Here is a 23,696-nt window from a genome sequence, read left to right as displayed (position 1 = left end):
CAGGCTTCTCTGATGCTCCAGCCACCAGCTCGTGGTGTGATGACTCGGGGTCGCTTGGATGCTTCCAACAGGAAGAACTGTCAAATCCCACTAAGGGTACCCGAAGGAGACCCTCGACCTAGCCTCTGTGGGCTGTTTCGCCACCCTTTCCCAGTCCAGGGCATCCGCCAGGCTGCCCAGCATCCTGGCTGTGTGAACCTGGTGAGCCATGCCACCTCCCATCTCTAAGTGGAAACAACAGTGGTCCCTCCGTTAGGGCTGTCGAAGGGCCCAGTATGCGTGGCTCTGTGCTGGGCGTCCGGGGTGCTCTCGGTGCCGGGTGCCTGGGATTTGCTCTGGGGGACCTGGGCCTTTCTGGTGGTTGTTGCTGTTCATTCATGTGGCTCTCGGGTAGCCCTGGGCGGCCCAGGAAGGGGCTGAGGGTCAGAACCCGTGCACCCGGCTGCTGGGCCACGTGCATCTGCCCTCGGGGTATGCTCACCAACCAGGGCGGCCTCTCCTCCTGCTGCAGCAGGCTCAGAGCAGGCCACTCCTTCACTCAGCAGATACTTACTGAGCACCGACTGTGTACCTTACCGATGCTGGGCTAAGGCAGTGAACAGGGCACATAGGTTCCTGTCCTCAGGGGCTGGCATTCCAGCTGGAGAGAGTGAAAGGATCATTGATGCACAAATTAAGAACGTCATTTCCAACAGGGCAGGCACCGTGAGGAAAGTCAGCCAGAATCCAGCAGAGGATGTCTGGGTGCCGGTCTTCTGGGGAGGTGGCCTTGGAACTGAAACCTAGGTGGGAGGACTCGTGAGGAAGGGAGGAGCAAGACCTTCAGAAGGTTCCAGACCACAGTGTTTGGGGAGGGAAGCAGGTGTGGGCCCATTGGCTTAAAGCAGGACTCTAGGCAGCATCTGGGGGGTGGGGGATGGGGTCCACTCCAGGGCAGTATCTACACGTGTCCCCAAACCCAGGGGTATGCTGTAGGGCCGTAGGGGAGACTGAGGCAGAAGTTCATTAGCACAGAGGGGATCAGTATCATGGGGCACAGGCAGGAAGGTTGCAGTGTGGGGAGCTGGTGGACTATAGGGATCCCCACTTAGTAATTTTGGGCCCCCTCAGCCTACCCGGGGATGGGGTAGGCCTGCTGCAGGGTGGGCCTTAGTCCTGGACAGGCTGGGCTAAGAGATGGAAGGAACTGGGGATGCAGGTGAGAGACAAGGAAGAAGCCAACACGCAAAGTCTAAACTCACGAGAAGATGGTCGCAAATTTGGGTCCCCGGCTTGAAGCATGTGGAAACAATCTAGCTTGTCAATCCGAACAGAAACCCAACTCAAACAGACTTAAGGACCACTAAAATTCCAGTAGAGGAATTTGGGGCCTATAAAAATTAAAATTGCAAACCGCCTTCAGACATTGATGGATCCAGGGGCACTTTTCCTCTCTCACTTCTGTTTGCCTCTGGTTGGCTTCTTCCTCTGGAGCCTCTTTCTTTGTCAGTCTGATAGCTCCAGGCTTCAGTGAGGAAAGGACACCTGTCAGCAGATGGAGCCCAAGTCTGCGGACTGACGTCACTTTAGCCTTTGCTCAAAAGACACGGTAGTTTCGTGTTTCAACTCTGGAGCCAGACAGCAGGATTCAGGTCCTGGCTATGCCACTTTAGAGCTGTGTGACGTCAGGCAAGTCACTTAACCTTTCTGGGCCTCAGTTTCCTTTTGTGAAATGAGGATAATAATAGCACACCTACCTTACAGTGTTTTTGTTGTAAGGATGGAAAGAGCTAGAAAATGAACATTTTTTCAAACAGTACCTTATCTTTGAACAAGTCAGAGTGACTAGGAGGGCAGGGCTCTGATTAGCTGAGCTGGCAGATGCCCGTGGCCAGGCACGGAAAGAGGGAGAACCACAGGGATTCCAATTCCAAATCCTACAAAAGCTCTGAGAGGCAGATCTGCAGACCAAGAGTGGTTGACATACTCCAAGGCAAAGAGCATGGCTGAAAATAGGACACAAAGTTAGGGCCAGGAATCAGAAAAGATGTTTATTTAAATATAAGTGTTTATTGTTGAATCACAGATCTGTATCTCTGAAACAAGTAATACAATATATGTTAAAAAAAAAAAAAAAAGAAGAAGAAGATAGCAGGAGGGGAAGAATGAAGGAGGGGAATCGGAGGGGGAGACAAACCATGAGAGACGATGGACTCTGAAAAACAAACTGAGGGTTCTAGAGGGAAGGGGGGTGGGAGGATGGGTTAGCCTGGTGATGGGCATTAAAGAGGGCATGTTCTGCATGGAGCACTGGGTGTTATGCACAAACAATGAATCATGGAACACTACATCAAAAACTAATGATGTAACATATGGTGATTAACATAACAATAAAATTGAAAATAAATAAATAAATATAAATATTTATTGAATACCTGCTATTTGCCAGCATCACCCTGAGTCCTGCAGTTTAGCAATAAACATAGACAGGAGCAATTACTGCTCTCCTGGAAGCTACATTCTGGTGATGGGAGGGGGTAGGGTGGTGGATGGACAATGAACGAGATAACAAAATATATTCATAATTTAAAAATTTATATTTCATGTTTCATATTGAAATCATATTCAGAACACATTCAAGACCAGTAAGACAAATCTGTTCGTCAGGCATTTACTGAGGGTTTGTGCTGGGCTAGATGCTGGGTATATGGGCCTCACCACCCTCAGTGGCCCTGCTGTTCCCTCGGCATCTGTCTGTCTCATGACACCACCCATGCTGCAGGAGTGATCTGTCTACAACTCTGTCTATTTGGGTAGATTGTACACTCCATGAGGGGCTTGATGCATCTCTGCTTAGTATAGGGCCTCACCCATAATAAATGCCCAGTGTGGATTTGTGCAATGGATGGAAGGGTGGGTGGATCAGTGGATGGATGGATGAGTGTATAAATGATGGTGGACGGATGGGTAGATGGATGGAAGTTATGGATAAATGAGTGCATGGGTAGATGTATATAGGTGGATATATGGATAAGTTGGTAGGAGGATGGATGGATAGAAAGGAAGGAAGGAAGGAAGGAAGGAAGGAAGGAAGGAAGGAAGGAAGGAAGGAAGGAAGGAAGGAAGGAAGGAAAGATGGAAGGAAGGATGGATGAAGGAACTTGTCTGCATATTCCATTTGCCAACCAAACTCTTCTAAGCTCTATACTTAGACTAAAGGGGCAGCAAGTCCAGGGCATCTTGATATAGGAGATTTTTATAGCATCTGAATGTGTTTACCCCTGATCTGATGCCTTCAGGGGATTTGGATTCTATTCTCAGCTGTTAGATGTCCCCTTTGAGGTTTGGGTGCAGATCCTGGGGAAGACTGGATTCAGTTAAAACCTAAATTTCCATTGGAACTTGGGTCTCTCAAAGAGTTTAAGCCCTTCCTGGGTGCCCAAACCACTGCGCCATAGATGGGAAAACACCACTCAACCATGTGCAGAGTGCTGGGGCCAGCACCTCCTTGCTGGGATCAACCACTGTGACTTTTGGGGTCAGCTTTGCCACATCACATGGGAGAATTGGCAATCCATTCTCCAGACACTTACTCCATACGTGGAAATGCCTGAGACATTCCAGCTGGGCTGACAAGTGGGTCTTCTCAGAGTGCCAGGAGCCTCCAACCCCAGCTATCGGTTCTTTTTTTAAAGTAAGAAAAGTAGGCAAGTCTTTAAAATGTAAAAGAGCCCAATTTCCCAGCTTTTCCCACCCCCAAATGACTTCTTTCCAGGTGTGAGGTATTTTAAGCAGTTGTAAACACCATTTTTGTCAGACTTTTCATTTCTGGTAATGATCGTATTTATACAAATTCTCTCACTGTTCCTTCCTTGATCACAATTCATGGTCTAAGAAAAGATCTCTTCCAAACTCAAGTTTTAGGATATTTATAGACTTTCCATCTAGAGGCAGGCACAGTGCTGGGCCCAATGGGGATGGCATGGGCCTGGCCTCCCCATCAGGGCACTGTCATTTCAGTGGGTGGCAGGTAGTCTACAAGGAGACAGGATGTCATTTCAGGTAGTGCTAAGCATAATGAAGGAAAACAAGCCAGGAAGGGCATAGGAGTTATGGGCATTGAGAGGTCTTCTAGGACCCAGTGGCCAGGAGTGGATTTCTTGATGAGATGATATTTGATCAAATCTGATGTGAAGAAAGGGAGCAGGACACATAAAATCTGGCAAAGGGAAGAGCAGGTGCAAAGGTCCTGGGCTAGGAATGTGCTTGGTGCATTCAAGGCCCTGCTCCCAGAACAGCCAACATTAACATTAGAAACAAGGAAAGGAATCCCTGGGGGGCAAAGGTGGGAAGATAGAAAGAAGGTTCAGGGAGAAAGAACAGGATGTAGGAGGGTGAAGGGAAAGTGGATTATATGTTCTCAACTGGAACCAGAGTCCAGAAAGAAGACACATGGGCTAGATCTACACGGGCAGCTGTGAGAACTCTGTTGCAAGTGACAAAAAGACCAACCTCAACAGACTTTTTAAAAGGTGGGGAGGGGAGTAGATTAATGTATCAGTTCTTGGAACTGAGAATTCCAGGACAAGGTCTGGCTTCAGGTGTGGCTTAATCCAGGTCTCAGACAAATTCATTAGTACCTGTGTCTGTGTGTCTGTCTCTTCCTGTCCGGGCTCACTTGTACCATGCTGGTGGCTTCTCAGTATGAGAATTGCTATGCCCCACAAGCTGTGCTCGGCTCTAAGAAGGCAAGGATGTGTTAAAGCTGGGCCATGGGGCTGACTTCGGTGGTTTGAATTCCATGAACGCTTTGTGTCCGGCAGACTCAGGTCAAAGTTGGACCATGTTACTGCCTCATGCTGGGGCCTGGGGACAGTGTTTAAGCTCACTCTGCGCCTCAGTTTCTCCCAGCCCTACCCATCAGGGTCACTGGCAGGAGCAGGTTAGAGTACATGTCTGCAAGCTCCTGTCCAGGGGACCAGGGGACAAGGGCAAAGTAAGTCCTCCATGAAAGCGAGTTTCCTTTTCTCCAAGAGCGGGGAAGGGAGGGAGAGGGAACTTGATCCTTTGATAACAACAATTCACATTTTAAGAAAACAGGTCCTTTTTAAAGTTACATGTAAGGACAAAATTGTGATATTCTTATGGAAGAAAACTCATATTCTCGAAAGAGATCCTAATGACTGGAAGTTGTATTGCGGTGTGAACTTCCTCTCCAGAAAGAGTCTAGCTGGGGCCCTGCCTTCCAGGCTGAGATGGGCTCTGGTGCTCAGTGCTTGGTTGCTGGCAGCCCTTCATGGCCACATGCCTGGTTGATGCAGCTGGGAGAACCTTCCAGAGAAGATACGCTTATTCCCCTCTGTGCCACTTGGGATGAGGAGAACAGAGCAATAAACCCTCTCCCATTAGTGCTAACAAGATTTGCTGAACACCTCTTTTAAATCCTGCTGAATGTTTCGAAGGGACTGAAGAAGTTTACAAGCCAGAGTGAGTTATGATGTCAAAGCCCAATGCCCATTATTTCCTCTGAAGATGTTCCTGATGGGGCTGGGCTTACCTTGGGGCAGGTGCCCTGCAGCAGTTCTGTCCTGGCAAGGAACAAAGAGAAATATGCCCAGAAAAGTGGGCCAGGCAGTTGGCATCTAAGCCAGTGACCTAAACATGCCTGGTCCTCAGAGGATGGGTCTCCTGACAGGTCAGAAGCGCTTTCCAGCAATTAGGATGTGGTAGAAGCCATATTTGGCGCCAAGGTCATCTCTGCTGTCCTGTGACCTTAGATAACTCCCTTTCCTCTCTGAGCCTCACTTTCCCCATTTGAGAGTCCTCCCAGCTACAGTAACATTTCAGCCTTTATTTTTGGATGTGTCTACCCATGAAATGGGCTGTCTCCCATATGTAATGATCTCCCTGGTTGTGGAAGAAATCAAGCTGCAGTTGCAGCTGTGATCATACGTTGCACATTCATAATCAAATATTGCTGAGGTGGCACAGTGCTGGTGAGGAAGCACAGGGGCTCTTGTCCTCCTGGAGCTGACATTCAAGTACACAAAGAAACAAGAGCATTCGGTAAAGCAGGGTATGGCAGGGTGTGACAAGGGAAGGCAAGGGCCAGGAAGGCTTCTCTAAGTCAAGACCTAAAGAATGAGAGGGTGCCAGCCCTTTAAACAGCCAGGGCAGAACATGCTAGAAGATAAGTTCTCTTGCAAGGTCCAGGACTGAGGAAGTGCTGGCTCAGACAAGAGTGGGAGAGTGGGAATGTGAGGACGTGAGCTGTAGGTTTTTGCAGATGCCCTTTGTCAGGCTGAGGAATTTTCCTTCTATTGCTAGCTGGTAGAGAGTTTTTGTCACAAGTCTATGTTGAATTTTATCGAGGCTTTCTTCTGCATCTATAGATATAATCATATTTTTTCCTTTAGTTTGTAAACATCATGATTAATTTTCAAATGTTGAACCAGTCTTCTTGCTGAATTTTATTCACTAGATTTTGTTAAGGATTTTTGTGTCTTGTGTTCACGAGGGATACTGGTCTGTAGTTTTCCTTGTGGCAGTGCCTTTCGTTTGGTTATCAGGGCAAATGTTAGCCTCATAAAATGGGGTGGGAAGTGATTCCTCCCTTAATATTCTAGAAGATTTGTGTAGAATTGGTGTCATTTCTCCCATACATGTTTGATGGACTTTGCTAAGATTAGGATATAGGACTATTCATGCTATCTGTTTCTTCTTGGGTGAAGTTGCACAGTTTGTGTCTTCTAAGGAATTCCCCGGGATATCCAACTAGCATAGGGTTGTCCCTAGTACTCCTTACTGTAAGTTATGTGTTTCTCCTTTCTTTTCTTGATCAGTCTGTCCAGAGCAGGGGTCAGCACACTGCAGCCTACGGGCAAAATCCAGCCCGTGGCCCAGTGTTAAAAGTTTAAAAAAAAGAAAAAGAAAACACAAACAAAAACCTGTGATAGGTACTATATGTGACCAGCAAAGCCTAAAATATTTATTATTTGATTGTAGATTCTAGGTTGTCCTCTGGATTGCATGATTTTCTGATGAGAAATCTACCGTGACTCCTTTCTTTGGTCCTCTATAGTTATTATAGTGTTGTCTTTTTCACTCTGATGGCCTTCAGTACTTTTTGTTTGTCTTTCTTTATCTTCCGGAAGTTTGAATATGATGTGCCAAGATTTTTGTTTTTCTTTTGTATTTACCTGCTTGTTGCTCCCTGAGCTCCTTGGCTCTAAGGTTTGGTGAACGCGATTCACTGTGGAAGTTTTTCAGCGATTGTTTCCCAACATTTTAAGTAAGCCAGAACTCACATCCTCTCTCTTTTTGGAGGTACCTCCCTTTTCTTGGATTTTGAGTTTATTGGTTTCCTGCAGCCTGAGCTCTCTGATGAGCGAGGAAAAGTTGTGACTTAACCTATCGCCTGGCTTGCCATCATTATCTTTTTAGGGTGAGCTCTTTCTAACACTCTACATTGTAAGCAGAAGCTGGAAGTCCTGGCTTGGCTTTTCTTAACTTTATTTTTTTGAAGATATTTTACTGTGTGTTGTCTTCCAGAACTTTCTTTCCTTGTTCCTGATTAAATAACAGAGCTATATCCAGGTTATTGCCCATAGCTATAGTCAGTTTACTTTCACTGCTGCAGGGTCCACTGTCATGATTTGTTTATCTGTTTTCCTACTGATAGGCACTGAGGTGTTTCCATTTCAAGGCCCTTTTGAATGACAATACTCTGAACGTTCTCACACACACCTCCCAGTTTACATAGCACATTCCTGGGAGTGGAATTAGTCTTAAGATACGAGGTTTTTCAACTTAAACCCACCCACGCATGGTGATGAGAGTCCCTGCCAACACTTGGAATGACCAGACTTTTTATTGTACCAGTCTAGTGGGTCCCAAACGGCATCTCGCGTGATGTCTGGATGGACATGACCCTGATGGCTGGGGAGGTGGGGTGTCTCCTTGTGCGTTTACTGACCATTTGTTCTCCCTGGGGGCTCATGGATCTTCTCTGCTCCACATCTGAAAACCCAGACCTCCACCTCAGGGATCCATCCCCCTGACACCTATGTGGGTCACTTACTCACCTCACATTTTCCATAACTGTCACCTTCTGAAAATCATCTTTTAGGGTTTGACCCAAATCCTCAGAATCCTCTCTACCACATCACCCTGCTTCACTTGGTAGCACTTCCCAGCATCTAAAATGACCATTTGTGTATTTGTCTGCCTGTTGACTTTGATGCCCAGGATGTAAGTTCCCCAAGAGCAGGGACCAGGTGGCTTTCTAGCACCAGCATCTGGCACGTGGTCGGCACTCGGATACTTGCTGATAGGAAGAAATGAATGAATGCATGAGAGAGACTGGCCAGGACTCGGGTAGCCTGGGGAATCTCAGAGATCGCTGGCATCCGATGTCTGTTCCCAGGGCCGCACAACCCAGGCAGGGTACGTGCGACAGTATGGACATTTCGGCACCACCAGGGGACATGCCCATCATCCAAGTGGTGGTGGCTTTCTCCTCCAGCCCCAGGCCTAGTAGGACACAGGCTCCCACTTATCACGTGGTGGGGGTTGTGTCTGTCCCCTCTGGTGTCAGCTGGCTGGTTTTGTCCAGGAGCAGCTGTGCAGTACATGGAGGCCCCCGCCTTTTCTGGATGGGAGGCCCTGTGGCCAACAGTTTGGCCAGTTGTGTGGTTGGTCGTGTGGACTGCAGAGTGACCAACAGCATGATCGGCAGTGTGGTTGGCCGTGCACACTGACAGCTGGTCAACCCGCAGAAGGGCTGGCAGGGGACTCATATGGCACAGACAGGGCAGGCGCCTCGAAGTGTGTTGTCCTTCTCTGCTCAAAGACCGCCAGCAAGGGGCCTCTCTCACCTCACCCAGGGCCCGCAGGAATAGATTCAGAAGAGAAGCCCGACAGCTTCCCAGGGCGGGGTGGGAGTACGTGGGAGTGAGGGACCCACATGGATGTATTCTGCAGCCATAACTGCTGGGCTCATTTCTGGCATTTCAGGGTTAATGTCCTCAAAGGAGACAAAGCCGTTTCTGTCCTGAGCCGTCAAGTTTGTGGGAGGAAGGGCCCCACCTCTGGTGTTATTCCTGGCCCTGCTCTGCACAGTTCCCGGCCTATCGAATCTCTGCTATTATGAATTCTCAGGGGAGATTTTTGTTTTTCCCTCTGATCAGCACGGAGATAGAGCAAAGCAGCTTTCCGGGCTGCTGGCTCGCCTCGCACCCCTGCAGGTGTGTCGGCTTGGGACCCCAGCTGGGCGGGTCCTCCTTGGCGGGGGCCGCACATTTCCATGCTGTAGCTTTAACAGCCTTACCGAGATACAACTCACAAACCATAGTGTCTACCCATTCAGAGTGTACAACTGAGTGGTTTTCCGTGGATTTGCAGAGTTGTGCAGTCATCACCGGCTACCTAACTCCAAAACATTTTCATCACCCCCAAAAGAAATGCCCCACCCATTAGCGCTCACTCTCCACTCCCGCATTCCTCAGACCCCGGCAACCTCGAATCTGCTTTTTGTGTCCGTAGATGTGCTGGTTCTGAATGTTCCACATAAATGGAATCACACACTATGCGGCCTTTTGTGTCTGACTTTTTTGACTTTTTGACTTAGCGCAGTGTTTTCCAGATTTATCCATGCTGGAGCATGGCAACACTTCTTTCTTTTTTACGACTGAATAACACTCCATTGTGTGGATGGACCATATATATATATATTTTAGCCATTCCTCAGTTGATTTGGTTTTGTTTCAACTGTTTCCCTACTTTTGAGATAGCTCAGTGATATGACACATTTAAAAATGAGTCCATGCGCTTCCACTATTTCAGGCAGGACAGGTGCCCTGGGTTTCCAGGTCTGTCTACTTTGCTTTGGCTTCATTCTCCTCGTGCTTCCTGGTCCTTCAGGACGTCTGAGGGTCTCACACAGCTCCACGGGGAGGTGCACCCTGTCCCACAGGCACCATCCTGGGGCCTGGTGCTTGTTTGGGGCTTGCTTCTGGAATGAGGAGCTGAGAGCCGTATTGAGCATTTTTCTTTCCTGCTGCTTTGCAGGCTGGTCAGAGAGCCCACTAACGGTTCCCAGGTACCCCAGCTGATCTTACAAAATGGCAGGGCTCAGGCTGGGGCTGGGGATGCAAGGAGGGGGCTGTGACAGGGGCTTGAGTGTCCGAGGGGAAGGGGTTGTATTGTGGTCTAAATGCTACATTGCAGATTACCTAGACCAAGAGGCTTAGAACCTTAAACATGTACTGTGCTCATGGTGTCTGGGATGGCCCAGCTGAGAGTCTCCATGGGGCTGCTGTTCGGCTGTTGGCTGGAGCTGCATCCTCCTGGGGAGGGAGGATCCGTGTGGTTGTTGGCAGGAGGCCTCAGTCCTCCCCACTCTGGCCTCTCCAGAGGCTGTCTGAGGGGCCTCACAAGATGGCATCTGGCTTCCCCGGAGCGAGCAAGGTGGGGCAGCAACATCTGTCATGACTGGAAACTACCCGCCACCACTTCTGTCACATTCTGTTCATTAGAAACAAGTCACTAAGTCCAGCCTGTGTCCTCCCCAAAAAGTGGAGGGCGGATTTAGCCCCACCTTCTGAATAAAGGAGTGCCAAACATTTCGCGGACATGTTTTATTTTTTTTTATTATTTTTTTAAAGATTTTATTTATTCGTTTGAGAGAGAGAGTGAGCAAGTGAGAGAGAACAAGCAGCAGAGGGAGAGGGAGAAGCAGACCCCCAGCTGAGCAGGGAGCCTGATGCGGGACTTGATCCCAGGACCCTGGCATCATGACCTGAGCTGAAGGCAGACGCTCAACCGACTGAGCCACCCAGGTGCCCCCGTGGACATGTTTTAAAACCACCTCAGGGGCTCAGACCACTTATTGGCTAAGCTCTATATTTGGCAGCTATAGGAAATGACATCTAGAGGAAGGGACTTGCCCAATTAGGGGAGTGGGGGAAGAGATGACTAGAGCCTAGTGATCAAAACCCTTGGCCCAGAGTGAAAGTACATTTCACAAATGGAAAAATGGAGGCACAGAGAGGTTAAGTACCTTGCCAAAGTCACACAGCTGGTAAGTGGCAGAGCCAGGATTGTGGCCTCACAGGTGGTTGGGGGGAATGCGTTGCACGCAGGCAGACTGAGACCACCCAGGGGTCAGTGTAGTGAGAGGGGGAGGTCAGGGAACGCCTGTTTGAGAAGGTGACATTTGAGTGAAGACTTGAAGGAGGTGAGGGGACCATGTGGTCCTTGGGCAGAGTGTTCGGGAGGAGGGACAGCAAGAGCAAAGGCAGGAATGGCCTTGGTGTGTGAGAGAAGATGGGGAGGCCAGCCAGCTGGAGGGGGTGGCTGGGCAGTGGGGAGAGTGGTGGCAGGAAATGAGGTCGGCCCCCTCCGTAAGGCCTGGGAGGTCCTGGCTTTGCCTCCGGGGTGGCCATGGCAGGTGTGGAGATGATGAGAGCTGCAGCCTGACATGGTCTGAGTGGGGTCCATCTGGCAGTGTGTGGGGAGCAGACTCCGGGGTGAGGGCAGAGCCGGGGACCACAACCATGAGAAGCAGGGCTGGCGGAGGTTTGGCCACCAGATCAGTGGGGGAGGGGTGGTGAAGTAACACATTCTGGGCAATTCTGCGAGCGGAGCCACCAGGACTGGCTGGTGGATGAGATGAGGGTACATGAGACCAGGAGGGGACACAGACTGACCCAGGTGTTTGGCCAGAGCACGTGGAAAGGCAGACGGGTCCCCGGCTGAGATGGGAAAGCCTGTGGGAAGGTGGTGGGGGATTCAGCTTCAGCCAGGTGAGTCTGAGATGTCCATCAGACATCCAAGTGGATATGCCAGGCTCCACTGGAGGGAAGTTCAGGCTGGCTACATATGTTTGGTTTTCGGCCCATATTGATTCTCACTGGAGGTGGAAACCCTCTTGTTGAAACAGGAGGCAGAACCTTCCTGGGGTTGGGCAGGGGTGAGGCATCTGGCAGGGGCAGCATGCTGATAGCACAGGTCTTCTGGGATTGTCCTCAGAGCCCTCAGGAGTGCCCCCATGGACTGGCTCCAGCCCAAGGAGGACCCGCAAGCCCCCCCTTTCTGGGAGTTTGCCCTCCCCCACCAGCAGGAGGTCCCTCCTGGGCAGCTGGGGGAGGCTGCTCTGGTCCCGTCCCCAGGACCTGAGACACAGGGACTGACGCAGGGACCCGCGTGGAGGAGGAGGAGGAGGGCCCGAGGCACCCCTCTGTCCAGGGTTGGGTCTCTGGGGGCAGGTGAGGGTCGGCAGCTTGGCCATGCCAGTGGGAGGGGACACGGAGCCGGGGTGTCTGCCCCTCATCCTCACTCACTGCGGCAGCATATTAAAAATTCCCCACAAGGTGCCCAGTCAAAGAGAATATTGGATTTTGTTTCAAGGTGACTGATCCAGAACTGAAATGGAGATGGAATCCTAAAGGCCTGGGAAGGTTCCCAAATTTTGTCAACACTGGATAATTCCTTCCAGACTCTTCTTAGGGGGAGAAAATCAAAATGCCAGCCAGTTGGGTTAGAACTGGCCTTTCAAGGAAATCGTTTGTAAGGTTTTTTTTTTTCCTTCTTCCTGAAAATGCATATGAGGCTTTCTCCAAGGGCGGTCTCTGCCTCCCCGCAGTGGGCACGTCACACATAGTCTTTGGGGTCAGAGAGAACCACACCGAGAGAGGAGCATCTCTAACTCCCAGTTCTCAGATGAGGAGCCTGAGGCCTGGTGTGCTGAGGAATGCCCCAGAGACACAGGGCCAGGAGGCCGCAGAGCAGACCACCCTCGTGAGGAGCCGATGCGCTGCATACTTGCAGTGTGACCCCGGGTAGGTCACTGTGCCTCTGTGCAAAGGGGACAGTGGCAGTCCCCACCCCTCAGAGTTACTCTGGGAGGACAGAATGTGGTAACTGAGACACAGCACTCAGAACATGCCAGGCCCCTCACCTGCTCTCAGGGAGTGCTCATCGTTCTGATCGTTGTTATTTTCATCCCCGTTGTATCTCCTTTTCACGCTACTGCCAGATGGCTCATGTGCTCTTTCTGGAACTCCATTTTTATCCTGTCCCTCCTCTACTCAAGATCCTGCTGTGGCTCCCTATTGCCCAGACAGTCTTTTTCAGCGCTCTAAGTCCCACACACGGCATTGCTATTCTCTCCTCTCTCCTTCATTCAACAACTGCTATGGAAGACAGACCTACTGTGCGCCGGCCCTGCTCCAGCACCTCCTGGCGGTGGTTGCAATCACTCGCCAGCCACCACCCTCCCCCACCCACCTCGGCAGGCTGGAGGCTGACACCCTTGCTGTCCTCGGAGGACTCAGCTGGGGAAGGAGGGAAGAGGAAAGTGGCCAACTTTTTTTTTCCCCAAAATGTCATCTGGACAGTAAGGGTGTTTCCTACCCACAGATGCAGCTTCTTTATAGCGTGGCCTGTGCAGGAGCAAATGCAGAGAGTGTCCCTGCCTGCAGACAGCTGGGCTAGGGCCTGCATATCCCACCCTGGATTCTGGAGTGAAAACATGTTTTGTGCTCTCTCCAGTAGGTGGCTGCACTCAAGTCTCTTCCCAGAAACCTCTATGATTGCCTCCTTGATCCCTCAGCCTGGGATGCTTGACTGCGCCTCTGCTCCGTCCAGGAGCCTTGCATACCCCGAGCCCTGAGCAGGTGGCTCTATGCTGAGCTTTGCTGACATCCTTTCCAGGACCTGGCATGGAGCTGGGCTTTGCACATGTCTCGTGTGAGATGGCGAGCACCCATCAGCAAGAGCACATGTGATGCGGAATTATTTTACCTACAACCCATAGTCCGTGCTCAATTGCCCGGCACTGGCCAGCTAGGAGGAGGTTTATGCACTTGGTCTACCAGGGAAGAACAATCAGATCTTTGCATCCTGACACCTCCTGGTGGCCAACGAGACCCCGGTAGACAGTCTAGTCCCTCATCTATTCTGCGGACCCTCTCCACCCACCAGACTCTTGCAGACCTCCAGGACAGGGAGCTCTGTTTTTCAGGCACAACCATTCCATCTCGAGATAGCTGTAGCGATTTAACAATTTTCGTGATGGAAAGCCACAATTTCTGCATCCTATGGTGGGAATGTTCCCTCCCTTGGGGGCCTGACTCTACCTGCTCCCCTGCCCTGGGGCAGTGGTGCCGAGACTGAGGGGCATTGCCTCCAGGCACTCCTCACCGGCTGGGGGTCTCCACTGGGCACACTCTGGTGTCTCCCCTCCCCCCGCTCCCCACCACCACCTGAGACCTAACCAGTGTCATTTTTCAGACAGGTGGGAGAGTTAGCTTTGAGCTGGGCTCATTTTGGTGGCTGAGAAAAAATACCTTAGGGGAACACAGCCTCCAGAATCGCATGTCTCACTGACAAGGCCCCATCCCTGGTGCTTTACTTGATGACTGCCCAGCGGGGAGTTTGCTGCAGAGAAGCCCCTGGATGCCCCTGGAGGCTGATATGGGGGGATGAAATCAGCACCGTCTAAGATACAGCTCTTGCTTGGGGTTTGATAGAGCCTATTTGGATATGTAATTCTTATTCTAAATCCATGCTCCCTTTCTGCAAACCATCTTGTCCAAAAGAGTTTATAATTCTCACCAAGGGGACAACAGAAGCAGTTAGAGAGGGCAGGCGGCTTCGACTGGGCAGTTTCTAAGGTTCCAGCTCACTGCCTTCCGCCTGACCCGGGCTGTATCGATTGTTCTGCCACAAATACCTTTTACAGTTGAACATTTACAGAAGGAAACCTCTGGGCTCCTTACCGCTGGAGCAGCGAGGCGGCTGACCGTGTGATTACGTACACTGGCCTGAGCACCTGCTGTCTCCACAGTGGCTTCCCGGCACTGCGCGTCTGTGGACCGGGGCCTCGTCGGTCGGCTCGGCCCTTCTCTGCTGGCGGTGTCCTGATTCAGAGCACTCGAGCTGCCCTCTCCTCTCCCTGGGAGACGGAAGCTCTTTGGAGATTTTTAATAAGGGCAGTAGATGCCATCTGGACTCATTAAAGCGTTTGCCGTGATGCGAGGGGAGGGAACGGGGCGGCCAGTCACTCATTTATCTCCGTCTTCATTCAGAAACATTTCGTGTACCACCCGTCTTGTGTCAAGCCCAGAAAAGGAGATCTGCTTATTTTTTATTTACACCCGTTTTATTCCAAAAACCTCTTTGCTCATTCCTTCTGTGGTTTTTCATATCCCCATTTTGCAGATGGGTAGCTTGAGGCCCAGAGTGAGTAGGATTTGCCGAGTGTCACACAGCAGGGAGGGGCAGTGGGGGGTGTTCTAGAACTCCTGTCCGGAGTCGGGTCTCTGTGTCCACCGCCCCGCACCCACACGGCCTGCGGAGTGCCCCCCAGGCGGCCGCCAGCAGACTGGAGACAGTGCTCTTACTGCAGGCTTTCCCCATTGGCTGGCTGTGGGACGCAGGAAGCAGCGCTGTCCACAGAGATGTTGGGTTCTGCTCTTGAGTGTCTGGCCATCCTACCCACTGACTCAGGGCCAAACCCTGCCCTTTCCTATGCCCAACTTCCTTCCTGGGCTGATTTTATAGTCGGAGACCTTGAGTCTGCACCCTGCTCTGTCACTACTTATGGATGTATGGGCCAGTGGCTTCCCCTCATGATGCCTCAGTTCCCTCATCTGTGAAATGGGGAAGAGGCTGTGCAAATGATAGGCTCTGGGGAAGTCTAGATGAGTATGTATGTATAAGGCACCTGAAACAGTATGTGATCAGTACTCAATGCGCACTGCTATTTCCTATTGTTATGATCATGATTACTCCTTTTGTTCAGAGCTGATAGGACTTTGGGAAGCAATATTCGCTAGTGGAGAAGGTCACAGGCTTTGCTGTTAAATTTGGGGGTCAAGTTAAGTTCCAGCTCCTCTGCGTGCCTGCTTTGTGACCTTGGGTGAGTCACTTAACCTCTCTGAGCCTCCACAGAATGGGGAGGATAATTCTTTTTTTTTTTTTTAATGTTTTATTTATTTATTCATGAGAGTCAGAGAGACAGAGAGGCAGAGGCAGAGGGAGAAGCAGGCTCCCCGCCGAGCAGGGAGCCCGATGCGGGACTCGATCCCAGGACACTGGGATCATACCTGAGCCGAAGGCAGACGCCCAACCATCTGAGCCACCCAGGCGCCCCGGGGAGGATAATTCTAAGAGAGCCTTCCGATATGTGCTTGCACATGTTGGCATAAGCACAAACTGTGTACCCGAGACCGCTCTCCTTGGTTATGCCAGGGGACTGCGGTGGAGCGGGGATGGAGGGGAGAGACTGTGGGCACAGGGGACACCGTGGACGTGCTCTTACACCCCTCCGGACAATTTGGCTTGCTCCAGTGAGACTGTGTTCCTTTTGCAATTAAAACAAAGGAGCCCCAGAGAGTGGAAAAGTTAAATGAATTAAAGGTACTGCCCGCCTCCTGGGACATCATGTGGATTAAATGAGTCAATACATGTATAGTGATTGGAAAGGGCCCGGTCTGTAGAACCTGCTGAGTAAATGTTAGTTTTTATAACAACAGTAATAATAATCATGTAAAATCAAATAATAATAGTTATTATTCCTAGAACCATTACTTTTCAAGCACCTCTGCAAAATCATTAACACAGGTCATGTAACTTCAGGAGAGATGGGGGTCCCCTTTCATATTAGGGGTATGGGGTGCTGAGAATCACGCTCTAGGGAGGAAGGTGAGAAGCCCAAGGTGGTTCTGGGCAGGGTGCCAGCCCCCTGGACAGCCCCCACGTTTTTGTCTAGTGCTGCCAGCTTTGGAGGCTCCTCTGCACTGGGATGGGGAGAGCAGGTGTGTCCCTTCAGTCTGACTGGGATGCTCTTGAAAGTCTGAGAAGGCCTGAGGGGCAGGGAGATGTCTGGGTGGAAACTGAGTCAGGGCCAAGCAGTGGAGCCGGCAGGTGTGGCACCCAGCCCTTGTCCAGCCTTGACAGGTTAGAAGGCAAGGGACAGAGCTCCCTGAGGCCAAGAGATGGGGGTTGCTCTTATGAGCCACGGTGTGGAAGGCTGGGAGGCTTCTCCCTTCCACAGACTGGGACCCCCAGCACTGGCCCAGGGAAAAGCAGGAGGATTTGGTTTTATTTTTAAGATGAAGAAGACCTTAAAAGAGCCCTGTAAGCATTTCACAGAATGGGTCTCTGTAGATGTCATTTGCATAACAAGTATCTAAATCATCAGTAATGGGGAGGAAACTGCAAATAAAGATGAGCAGAAACATTCTGGAAGCAGAGCCTTTGAGTACCTATTTCAAGTCTATGACAACGCCCACCCGCCCCTGGGTTTGGGGTTCTTGAAAAAGGAGGGAGAAGGGAGGGAAACAGCCTTGGGTGTGGTTGGGGGTTGGGGCTGATCCATGCCTTGTGGAGAACTTATATATTTTTGAGTGGCACTTTTTAAGAAAAAGAATCCAGAATTATTTGTCAGATCTAAGGAGGGGGTCATACAAGTTAAGGGCCCTGCGGTTTCAGCCCCTGTGGCTCCCCAGGAAACCTGCCTCTGGTGGTGAGTCAAACCCAGGGTTGTGGTAGGAAGACCTTTGTCCACATGTCTGCTGTGCCCCAACAGCCCGTGTGACCTTGACCCGGCCGCCTGTCCTCCACAGATCCCATGAGATGATGCATTTGAAGTCCCTGTTCATGCACAAGAAAGAGACAGCAGCAACACTGAGGATTTCCTCCTTGGGGAGAGATAAATGGCACAAGGCTTTTTAAAGACTCGAAATAGGCTGCTGTACCATATTTAAATGCTGTTTTGATTCATGCACCCATTAAGCTACTTTATAGCTGACTAATGCGTCTCTTATTTTTATTCTTGTTTCAAAGCTAATTGTGTATCATATAAAGATGCCAATAATGTGGTAAAACCTCCTATTCAACTAGAGCAGACCTCCTCTCTGTTGACTGCAAGTCCTCCCCACCCCACCCCCACCATAATCCACACTATTCTAGCCTGAACCGTGAGTGTGATGTGTGTATGCATGCATACTCTTGGGGGTTCTCTTTCGGCAGCCCTCTTCCTTCCATAGTTTATGGTGAACACACTGACATGCAAAAGCATCAGTGCTCAAGCTAGTGTGTTGCTTTGATGGCTTTGGTCATAGCTCCACTGTAACCCACTCCAGTCTAAATCACATCAGCATCAGGTCTGGCTTGACCCCGGGGGCTCAAATTATGTTATCAGGAGTTACCTTAGCGCTGCTTTCCATGTTGGTCTCCCTGTCTGGTCAGTTTGCTGCATGTAGTAACCCTCATAGCTCCCCAAAGGGAGAGAGCTTCTCACTCACAAAAGTTCTGTTACAAGTCCTGGCATGGGTTTGCTTGGGCCCAGGTCACATGTCCAGCCTTGAACCAGTTACTGAAACAAAAGGATGAAATCCACTGATGGGCCAGATATAGGTTATATGCTCACCTTTTAATTCTGGTATTACAGAGAGTTAACATCCCCCTCAAATCATATAGACTAGGAAGGGCTGAGGGGGCAAGGTCTTCAAAGGAAAAACAGAGATATTGTTGGCATAAGATGAGGGAAAAAAGGGCAGGCAGGAAAAATAGTCACAGATGTCTACTGTCACATCCAGGGCAGTGGAGCATCCTGAGATCTGAAGGGATAAGTTCACCTCACAACTGGTAGAAAACCCAACTCAAAACCCCTAAGAACCCACATAACACCACGTATCATGGAACCTGGAATTGAGAACCAAATGGAAGCAGGAGAGTGAAACCAAGTACAGGCTTTCCTGCTGGGGCTGCTGATGTGGGTGGCTGGGGGCTAGACCAGAGGCATGGGTGCCCAGGGCCTGGGTCAGTACGGAACCCAGACACTGGTAGGAAAAAGCAGGCAGGAGAGCATAACAATGAGAGCCTCTGGAGGAATTCTCCTGGGAGTTTGTTAGAAATGTAGCGTCTTGAGCCCCATTCCAGACCTCCTACATCAGAGTCTGAATTTTGACTGGATCCCCAGCTGATTCATGGGCACTGCTAGTCTAAAGACTCGTCTCTTGTCTCTTAGCCCTCACATTCAGGGTGGTGGGACCTATGTTAGGTCTTTAATTCAGACTTTCTGGAATACAGTGTGGTCATGTGTATAAAGGAGCCTTAAAAATATTCACGCTGTTTGAGGGAGCCAGTATTTCTACTTCTGAGGCTGTTGCTTAACAAAATCACAAGAGGCAGAGACAAAGAATATTATGCACAAAGATGTCAATTGCAGTATTATTTACACTCAGAAACTACTACATATTCACAAATACGAAAGGGCAAAGTCAGGTATGACACATTAAACATTGACCATTATGTTACATTTGAAATGTTGCTTTAAAAGAAATTTTCAGGGAATGGGCAGGGAATATAGTGGTAAACCAGACAGACACAGTGTCTGCCCTCTTGGAGCTGACATTCTACTGGGGAAGACAGACAATAAGCAAATGGACAAATGAGACTATTTCAGACTGACAAGTGCACCGAAGGAAGAATGGGGTAATGTGGTAGAAAATCCCAGATGGGTTTGGAGGGCCATTTAAATAGGGCAAACAGGGAAAGCCTGTCCCAGAAGCTGGGATTTAAATGCAAAAGTGAAATCCGAAAGATGAGAGGGAGCCAGCAAAACAAATATGTAGGAAAAGATCTTCCAGGAAGAAGGAACAGGAATCCCCAGGAGTTGGGGAGCTTGGCTGCCTGAGGGATTTAATGGAAGATGTGTGGCTGGAGTAGGGTAAGCCAGGAGGAGGCTGGATGCTGCGGAAGGTGGAGAGGGAGCAGGCCCAGACTCCTCTGGCCTCGTAGGCTGTGGGTGGAGTGTGTGTTTTGTTCTTAGAGCAGAGCGTTATAACAGTAGATGGAGAAGGGAAGCGATATCGGAAAGATGGCAGAATAAGGGGTCCCAGCCCTTATCTCTCCCACAGAAACACTGATTTGGCCATCATCTACAGGCAAAAATACCTTTGTGAGAGCTCTGGAGTTCAGTTGAAGGTACCAGCACCCCAGTGGACCACAAAATCCAAAGACCAACGTATTGAAAAGAGTAAAAAGAGCAGTTTCACTTTGCGCCACTCCTCCCTGAGACCAACAAGACTCAGAGCCAAGAGTGAGTTCCCCAGCCCATGACTTCACCCATGGGAAAAAGAACAAGGGAGGGTCCAGCTTCCTGGCCTTTTGGGGCTATGTCCAAAAGCCCTGCTTATCTTGGCACACCAGAACACTGAGGAAATAGGTATGGTTGGATTATCTGAGAGCAGCTAAGAACAAGAAAAGGGCAGAGGCTCGTAACAACTAGTGCATATATCCCCAAACCACAATCCCCCTCAGATGGTGCCCCACATACTCCCCCATATGGCATGCAGATCTCAGCAGTCAGGGAGGATCTCAGCAACTTCTCTTAATCTCAGGGAGGATTAAGAGAAGGTGCACAACTCCAAGATTCCTCCCTCAGCAGGGAGGGACAGAAGTGAAACTTGTATGCACTGCCCTGGCATTTTGGTGCCCTACTGTATGGAAAAGAGCTGGGTGACTTTTGGCAGGCTGTGTACGTTAGGGAGAAGGCACAAAATCATAAGACATACCTTTCAGAAAGGGAGGGAAGGAAGTAGAACTTGCATCCAGTGCCCTGGCATATCTGGGTACTGCCCTAGGGAAAAGGAACAGGTAACTCTGAGCACCTGGCATGGCTCTGTGTGATTGAGAGAAGGCACGCAATCCTGAGATACCTCCCCAGGAGGGAGTGGGAGTGGAGTAGACGTATCCATAGTTTGAGGTTTGGTTTGAGATAGCTCCAGAATCTCTAGGAGGCTGTCTGGGAAGGTCTTTCCTCTCAAAGCCAGTCCATAAAGACTGGAAGGGATGACTACTTCTTCAAATGTGCACACATCAACATAGGCTATAAGGATCACAAAGAATCAGGGAAACATGACATCACCAAAGGTAGAAAACAAGGCTCCAGTAACTGACCCCAAAGAAATGGAGATCTATGAATTGCCTTACAATAACTTAGAAATCATCATCTTAAAGAATCTCTTTGAACTATGAGAGAATACAGATAGACAATTGAAAAAGCAGAAAAATAACCCATGATTAAAATGAGAAGTTCAACAAAGAGAAACCATTTAAAAAAAAAAAAAATCCAAACAAATTCTGGCGCTAAAGCATATAATGGCTGAACTGAAAAATTCAGTAGAGAACCTCAGTAGCAGACTTGTCAGGCAGAATAAAGAATCAGTGAACTTGAAGACAGGATATTTGAAACTGTCTACTCAGAGAATCAAAATGAAAGAGGAATAAGAAAGAGGTAAGAAAGCCTATAGGACTTATGGCACACCATCGAGAAAACCAATATAACATAATGGGAGTTCCAGAAGGAGAAGAGAAAGTGAAGGGAGACAGAAAGCTTATTTAAAGAAATAACAGCTGAAAACTGCCCAAATCTAGGGAGAGTAATGGACATCCAGATTTATAAAGTCCAAAAGATACAAAGTAGGTTGAATCTAAGAAGGTCTATACTGAAGCACATTAAAATTGTCAAAAGTCAAAGAGAAAATTTTGAAAACAGCAAGAGAAAAGCAACTCATCATATACAGGAGAGCTCCATTAAGGTTATCAGCAGAATTTTTAGCAGAAACCTTGAAGGCTAGCAGAGTGGAATGATCTATTCAAAATGCTGAAAGAAAAAAATCTGCCAATCAAGAATACTATACCTGGCAAAACTGTCCAAAATGAAGGCGAGATCAAAACTTTCCCAGACAAACAAAAATTGGGGGAGTTTGTTATCACTAGACCTGTCTTACAAGAAGCATTAAGGGGAATTTGTCAAGTTGAAATGAAAGAACACTAAACAGCAACACAAAAGTATATGAAAGTATACATCTTACTGGTAAAGGTGAATAAATAGACAAAGAACAATGCAATACTGTAATGATTATACATAAATCATTTTTAACCCAAGTATAAAAATTAGAAGAGTATTAAGGATAACCTATAACTACAAAGATCTGTTAATGGGTACACAATATAAAATATGCAAATTATGACATCAATAACATAAAATGTGTGTGGGGGAGTAAAAGTATAGAGTTTTTGTATGTGATTGAAATTAAGTTGTTGTCAGCTTAAAATGGACTGTTGTAACTATAATGTTTTATGCAAGCCTCATGGTAGCCACAAAGGAAATACTTAAAGAAGATACACAAAAGAAAAAGAGAAAGGAGTCAAAACATTTAATACCAAAAAATCATCAAATCACAACGGAAGACAGCAAAAGAGTAAGAGAGAAACAAAAGAACTACAAAAGAGACAGCAAATGATGAACAAAATGTCAATAGTAAGTCCTTACCTATTAATAATTAAGTGTAAATGGATTAAACTCATGAATCAAAAGGCATAGAAAGATTGAATAGATAAAACAACAGGCTCCAACTATATGCTGTGTACAAGAGACTCACTTTAGCTTTAAGGACACACAAGGGCTGAAAGTGAAGGACTAGAAAAAAAGATACTCCTTGCAAATGGTAATCAAAAGAGAGCAGGGGTGACTATAATTATATGAGATAAAATAGACTTTAAGTCAAGAACTGCTTTAAGAGATAGGGAAGAGATAGGGAAGGTCATTATATAATGATAACAGGATTAGTGCAACAGGAAGATGTAACAATTATAAATATATACACACCCAACATCAGAGTTCCTAAACATATAAAGCAAACATTGACTGATCTGAGGGGAGAAATAGATAGGCATACAATATCAGTGGGGGACTTCAATACCCAACTTTCAATAATGGACAGAAAATCCAAACAGAAAATCAATAAGGGAATGACAGATTTGAACAACAGTATAAACCAAATGTACATAACAGACATATACAGAACACCCAACAATGTAGCATATACATTCTTCTCAAGCACACACAGAACATTCTCAAGGATAAATCACATAATGGGTCACAAAACAAGTCTTAACAAATTTAACAAGATGAAAATCATCCCAGGTATCTTTTCTGACCACAATGGAATGAAACTAGAAATCAGTAACTGAAGAGAATGAGGAAATTCACAAATACATGTAAATTAAACAACATATTCTTGAACAACCATTGGATCAAAGAAGAAACTAAAAGGGAAATTAGAAGATATTTCAAGACAAATGAAAATGGAAATACAGCATACCAAAACTTTGCAAAAGCAGTACTAAGAGGTACCTAATAACACCTCCATTAAAAAAGAAAAATCTCAGATAAACAACCTAACTTTATATCTCAAGGTACTAGAAAAAGAAAAAACAGAGCCCAGAGTTAGCAGAATGAATAAAGATCAGCGCAGAAATAAATGAAATAGAGCATAGAAAAATAGTAAAAAAAAAATAAATGAAACCAAGAGTTTGGTGTTTTGAAAAGAGAAACAAAATAAAAAAACCCTTAGCAAAACTAAGAAAAAAAGAGAGAGTACTCAAATAAAATTGTAAATGAAGAGAAGACATCACAACAGATGTCAGAGAAATAAAAAAGATAAACAATTAGGAACACTTATAAGCCAGTAAATTGGACAACCTAGAAGAAATGGTTAAAGCCCTAGAAACATACAACCTACTGAGGCAGAATTAGGAAGAAAGAGAAAGTTTGAACAGACCAATAATAAATACGAAGGCTGAATCAGTAACCAGACATCTCCAAACAAAGGAAAATGGGACCAGATGTCTTCACAGGT

This window comes from Mirounga leonina, unplaced genomic scaffold (genome assembly GCF_011800145.1).
Source record: "Mirounga leonina isolate KUSES-001 unplaced genomic scaffold, KU_Mleo_1.0 Mir_94, whole genome shotgun sequence".
NCBI lineage: Eukaryota > Metazoa > Chordata > Mammalia > Carnivora > Phocidae > Mirounga > Mirounga leonina.
This window is presented reverse-complemented; position numbering follows the sequence as displayed.